Here is a 6815-nt window from a genome sequence, read left to right as displayed (position 1 = left end):
GCTGCAGCCTGATTTGTGTTCATGTCGTTGCCTGAACTTGAAAACAGGCTTCCGTTCCATTCTTTTATCACCATTGTTTTGTCACTTTAGCCATATTGTACTGAGCAGTAGCGGTGGGAATCTTTGATCGTCTCACGACTCAATTCCAATTTTGGCTATGCGATTCCATTCAGAATCGATTTTCAATAAAGAACAATTTTTGATTGAAAATGATTTGATTGACAATGATTTCTGCTTCAATTTATAGATGTGTAAAGAATCGTCACGATCTACTCCAGTCTGACTCCCTAATGCTAATTAGCGCGCTACTCGCGGCACTTTTATCACTCAAAAGAACGGCTATTCATACAAAACGCTTCAGGAATGTATACAGATAACCATTTTAACATTACTCACCGACATATGCTCTTCCTACGCTACAAAAAAAACAAAAAACTTTTATTAGCATAACTTGATCGTGACTTAACTTCTACTCTCGAATACGGCTACAACTTAACAGTGTATCAGAACGTGCGGAACCACACTGCCACTAAGTGGCCAAATTGGGTACAACATGAACAGCGTTCTCAATAAAGGCACACACAAACAAGGGCAAGACGGTCTTAAATAATTTAAATAAAATTGATTATTGGGACATTTAAAATGGATTTTGAATCGTACTAATGAGAATTGCGATTCTTATGAGAATCGAATTTTAAACTGTTAATGGGTAGGATTAGTCGGGTCCAATCGGTCAAGTGATGTCATGACGGCTCTCATCCATCCCAGTCGCTCTTTTCTGTCCGCCCAAAATGAATAGCATCCTTCCTCCTGCGCCGTGACTCAGATTGTTGCAGATGAATCAGGCCATCATGTCCTACCTCAACGGGCTCGTTTGCCCATTGATACGCTATCCGGTGCCAAAAGGGAGGTGCCGTTTGTTGGCCATTTGAGTAGCATATGTATGCACTGACTGGTGCCATTGAATATTTATGAGAGGGCCTTTTAAGCATCCAAGTTCAACATTGATTGACTTTCACAAATGTTTTTCTAATTGAAACACTTGTGCCCCTTCCTATTTAATCAATTAAGAAGAGAAAAGTGAAGGGAAGGAGGGAATAGCTCATTGCGGCTAAGCTCTTACCAAACCATTTAAAAACCTATAATTTAGAAATAAAGCAGCCAGGACCAAGCTCTGCCTGAAATAGAACCCTCTTTTTTTCCCCTTTCTTTCTTTTTTCAAGAATTAGTTTGTTTTATTTCAAACACACCTAGTGTATACTAGGGCAAGTTGGGAAGTGCCCCATCATAGCCACCAGGTGGCGCTGTGGTTGCAATAAGCATTTTATTTATTTTTACAGAGTAAAGATTTGAGTTCAAAAGTGACGTGTATTGATAAACACGTCTCCTAATCCTCAAAGATTTTTGTCTGTCTGTCTATGTGTCTGACCACTTGCTCCCGTTTATCCCTGTCGTTTGGGGCAGCGGCGCTCTCTGCCCCAAGTTGACAAAGAAACTCCCAAACGAGCGTGACTGGCATATGACAAATACCTATTAGGCCTGTGGGCATAAATGATCATTTCAAACAAAGCGGCCTTGTTAACATCTGATCTGAGGTGACCAAGAATATGGAATAGAAGTCGAAGCTAATTTGTTGACATGCATCCAAGTTAGCATAATTCCGGAAATTTTCCAAGGTTGTGTACATGGATGGGAATTCCCCGAAATGTATGCGAATACAGTGGATTCCTGCATGTTCGCAGTTGTACAGTCAAAATTTCACAAATCAACAGGTTATTTTTTTGGACTCAATCCCTTGTTATTAGCAGGGAAATTTACCTATTTACATCCAATCAATTTTTTTTTTTTTGGTAGCAAAGTATGAAGTAATGTTTGTTAGCATTTGGAATGCTATGAGCCTTTCCCCAAGTGTTCATAGATCATAGTTGACAGTATATTTATTCGTGGTTTAAATTTTTTTTAAATACCTTTTTACGGGAGCATCAGTTATTCTTGGATTTCTGCTGTTGGCGGCCAGGCTCTGTCCTTGGCACCCGGAAACAGTGGGGGCTTACTGTAAATAGGAATAAGACAATAATTTACTAAATTGAAGGTTGTCTCGTAATACGATCAAACAGATGTGGGCAAGGACAGCTCTCTCAATTTAGCATGAATTTCTGCTTATGACAAAGTAAAATGTTGATATTTATGCTTGAATATGACATCTTTGCATTAAACTAAAATTTCCATATGTGTATATATATATATATATATATATATATATATATATATAAAATTTGCGAGTTTTTATTCTCTGAATATTGGCCTCACTCGCTAAAAAATATATATTTATACATGGCTTTAATACGCCGTCGTACCTTTTTGACTGTTGAAACACAACCGTACAATTTTTGCTTATTCCATTAGCAAAGCAACATTGACGTTCTATTTTTTGTACATACTAATTCTTACTATTCTCAGTTACTATGACCATACTTGACAGCCAATCATAATGGCACAAAAATGTCTCTGTCGTCAAGTCTTTGAGCTTTTTCCCGCTTGGCCTCCCCCATTAGGCCCGCCGTCTTTTTTAGCAGTGAGTCACTTGAAAGTTTATCATTACACAGCTGACTTCCTGCCAACACTGACTCACGCTGCCTGCCAGACTCGCTCACATCTTTTGGAGAGGCCCCGCACCTGCATCGTGTATTTGTATTTGGCCGCACCGGCGCATTCTGCTGATTAGAAGGACATTTCATGTGCATGCCCTGCTTTGTATTCAGTCTTTTTGGCTTCGCTGCTGTTAGCGTCTCTTTGAGGCGCCCTTCAGAGCAACTCAAGAAGAGCTTTCAGCTTGCTAAAAATGTTTGGTCCATTTTGGAATTTGACATTAAAGTACTGTAAAAAAAAAACAAAAAACAAAAAAAACTACAAGTTAGAGATACAGTGGCGCCTTGAGATACGAGTAACACAACTTGGGAGCTTTTGAGATAGGAGCTTTTTTTGGGCAGGTGTTTGTACTTTGGCTTACAAGCAAAAATTATTAAAGTCTGTTTAGCATAATGCTAACAAACGTCGCTTAAGGCTTTATCCTCTGCGAAGAATGACTAACAAAAATCAATTCTTATGTTGGTATTACACTGCCGCACAATAGGCGAACAGCACAAAGTCCATTGAATTGAAGGGCAAAAACTATTTTAATGTTTTGCATTATTGAATTATGTAATTAATTAATGTTTTTATAAAGTACAATATTATGATTTCTGTTATTAATTAAAAACATTACAAAACATTATTTGGGAAGGGTGGAATGGAATCATGACATTTGTATTGATTTCAATGGGCAAAGATGATAAGCGATGCAAGTGTTTTGAGTTACAAGTGTGCTTACAGAACAAATTAAACTCCTATCTCTCTCAAGGCACCACAGTATAAAAAGTAATAATTAGGTAATGATTTTTCTTACACATTTAGAGCAAAAATAAACACACCTTAAAATGTGCAATTTAAATATATAAGGTAACCATTGCAAACAACAAAATAAAATGAAATAATCCTACAAATGTTTAGCAAACATTGACCTTTTTCACGTGACGTCACAGCCCTCAGGTGAACGCCCACTCGGCGACACTGGTGTGACTGGAGGCAAAAGAGCCACTTGCCTGTATTGTAACCATTGAATCTCATACAGCGTTAAGTCCTATATCTAATCGATTATCTTATAAAATGGTCATATCTTGCTTTGCGATCGGTTGTAAAGACAGACAAAAGAGTAAACCAAATGTTGCTTTTTATCGCATACCAACTAATGAAGACAAAAGACGTCAATTCAAAGTATTCACGGATTTGTAGCAATTATTTTTTGCGAGGTTAGTAGATAAATGTTGTAATTTGTAGATAGATGTTCGTACATTTTACTAGTAAACGTACATTCTTAAAGATTGTAACAGAGGTGTTTCAAATCACATTAACGAGCCAGATAGTTAGCGAACACACAGCTTAGTATTAAAACGCACCTTCTTCAAAACTATTAAGTGTATTTGACTGTTTAATAATGGGGGATTTTGTCTTTGTGCTTCGAGTTTTTCACTCTGGAGCCGAAGTCATATTCATGAAATGACAGCATAGCTTGCCACTACTAGTAAACATAGTAACATAACGTCATCACAGCGTTTCAAAAAAGAATGGAATGTGTAAAAAAAAATAAAAATAAATAAATAAAAAAAAAGTCCGTTAGCATGCTAAACAAGTTTTACCTTTGCATTACGAGGTATATTGTCCCCCGGTGTGACCGTAGCATATCGTCCCAAAGGCTCAGCAAGCGACACACTTTTGAATCAGCCCGGGTGTCAGGAGAAGAGACGCCATTGACTACATAATGATAGAGGTCGTTTGCCGTGAATTCCGGCAAAGTCGGCGATTTGATTAACTTGATAAAAAATAACAGGCAACAGAAGGTAAGGGGCTGTTTTCAAACTAGCGATTTCCAACTTAAGTAAATATCGCGCTCTATGAGTCCCGACTAAATGTGCCACTACCTACGACTGACAGGCGACGTTTGGTTGAAGTAATAGATTCCATGGCTCTATGGGTAATAATAACTTTTAATTTGTAAAATAGCAGTCGCTAAGTCACTAAGTCGCTCCGGGTCACGTCCACCTTCCCGCCGTCCGTCATAGGGCCGTCACGTAATCACGTGACGTCGGTGCAAATGGTCAATACTATCCGTTAAAATCAGTCATTTATGCTATTTTCTCAAAGTCTCCATTCTAAAGTTATTAATTTAAAAGGAAGTAAAGCAAACAAACTGCAATATAATTTAACTATAAAATCTTTTTTACATTTCCTCATTAGTTCAGCATGCAGCAATCTAAACTGTGTTTGAGGGAGTACTAGCCCCAAAATGTACCAGTAATGAAAATAAAAAAAGTGTAGTCACAAGAAAATCATATTATACGCAGTAGTTTCTAGAATAATCATTAAAACATGCAGTTGACAAAATCATCAATCGCTTTGTTGTTTGAGCATTTCTATAACCTTTATTTTGCTCAATAAAAGTGTAAAATGTGAGTCAGGAACAGTGATTGTATATTATTTGATCCATGCGGCCTTGGAAAGTCATTGGCTGGTGGAGTGTGAGAGGAGCAGAGCAGAGGAGGAGAAAACAATGATTGGAATTCACTTACAAAAAAAAGAAAAAAACTTGAGTCATTCCCACATGTCACGCTCTGGCTATAAGCCCCCCCTCCACCCTCCACACTCCATTCCAAATGCGCTGCCTTCAGATTCGCCATGGTTTTTTTAGGACCAAGCCAAGAAGTATGTTTCTTATAAATGGTATGTTATTGTCTCCAAAACACAACAAAGATATAATGACTGGAAATGACTGGAATGGACATTTACCACTTTTTTTCCTGTTATTTCCCACAGCACTTAAAGGCAGCACGAAAGGGGATTCCCCAGCCAGTGTTCATCATCCCGTAATTTTAGAAACATGCAAGATACGAATTAATTTCAATGGATGAGCAACAGAAGCTTTTTGCTTTGGACAACAACATAATGTATAATTGAAAAGTGATTTAACAAATAGTTGGCCCTCTGGTATCTAAATGAAAACTGACCTCAAGATGTGTGATACAATATTAAGTACAAATTGTTGACTTGTCTGGTTGAATAAGAATGAACTTGAAGATTACAAATAAAAAATGTTTGAAAACTTTGAGGCAAGTCTGAACCAATGTACTTCAATTTGACGAATTAAATATACATATTTAAGGAATATTTACATAAAAAATGTCAATACATTTACTTTTTTTTTTTAAGTGGAGCGGTTGGGGCATTGGGAGAAGTAGCCAATCTGAGAAAACCGCTTTTATTACGCAATATTACAATAGGTGAGACATGGATAAACTAAATTATAATATTACATTAAAAAAACAAGATGAATGTACAAACATACCAATTTTCCCTAATGATCCCTAGAGATCTACTTACCTTATTGCTTTAACATCGTACATTTTAAAGCGCTCCATTACAACTCAGTCCATTTACCAAAGAGGCTTCTAGCACAATAGAGTATTAACATTTTGGTTAAACAATTAGCAACAGCATATATTTTATTGCTTATCTTACTGCAGAGGTGCGGCTGTTCCTTTTGTTGACTGTTGTATGGCCAAACCTAAACTTCACGTTATAGTTTTACTGAGTCCATCCATATATTGTTAAAAAGTTAAGCACAAGGGGTACCTACTGGAAATCAGCCATGATGGTTTGGGAGGTGCATTTTGTTGTTTTCTGTGTTTTTTTGTTTGTTTGTTTTTTATTAGGTTCATTTTTTTTTAATTTTATTATAAACTCTCATATAAAAAATATTTCATTTTGTGTTAAAAATATACTGAACTAAAAAAAACAAAACAATGTTTGGCCCCCACTGTGCACGCGCTACAGCTTGAAATACCGATCCGTGAGTGCGCGTTCACGCGGCTCTCGATGGCCTGCCCAGGATCCCAGCGCGCGCGCTCACGCGTCAGGCTTCTGGAGAGGGGAAAAAATGCAGCGGCAGTTGTCCGAGCCACGCAGAAGAGCAAGCGAGCGAGAGAAGCGCACGATCCGTGGACGAAAAAGCCCACTCGCATTAGTGGCACCGGTCGATCTCTTCGCCCTGGGATTGCGGCGACAGCAGACGCCTTCTTCCCACGCGGGCTATTTTGCGTGACGAGAACAGCTGAACGTCGAGGAGGAGAGGTAAGAAAAAAGTTAGCTTAAAAAAAAAGGAAAAAAGAAAGCTACAAGTCGCCTCGCCCGCTTCTTCCCCGGCTTCTGACTTCCACTTTTCA

The 6815-nt window shown here is 38.1% G+C and overlaps 1 protein-coding gene across 1 annotated transcript in view; it reads left to right on the top strand.

Annotated features, from left to right (window-relative positions):
• Positions 1 to 6529: 6529 nt before the first annotated feature.
• Positions 6530 to 6815, top strand: part of peak1 (pseudopodium-enriched atypical kinase 1) — a 71741-nt gene continuing 71455 nt past the window's right edge. The window contains exon 1 of the mRNA XM_077568517.1: positions 6530 to 6723. The gene's annotated coding sequence lies outside the window, so the exon portion shown is untranslated. The remainder of the gene's footprint in view (positions 6724 to 6815) is intronic.

The sequence above is a fragment of the Vanacampus margaritifer genome, chromosome 6 (assembly GCF_051991255.1).
Source record: "Vanacampus margaritifer isolate UIUO_Vmar chromosome 6, RoL_Vmar_1.0, whole genome shotgun sequence".
NCBI lineage: Eukaryota > Metazoa > Chordata > Actinopteri > Syngnathiformes > Syngnathidae > Vanacampus > Vanacampus margaritifer.
This window is presented reverse-complemented; position numbering and strand designations above follow the sequence as displayed.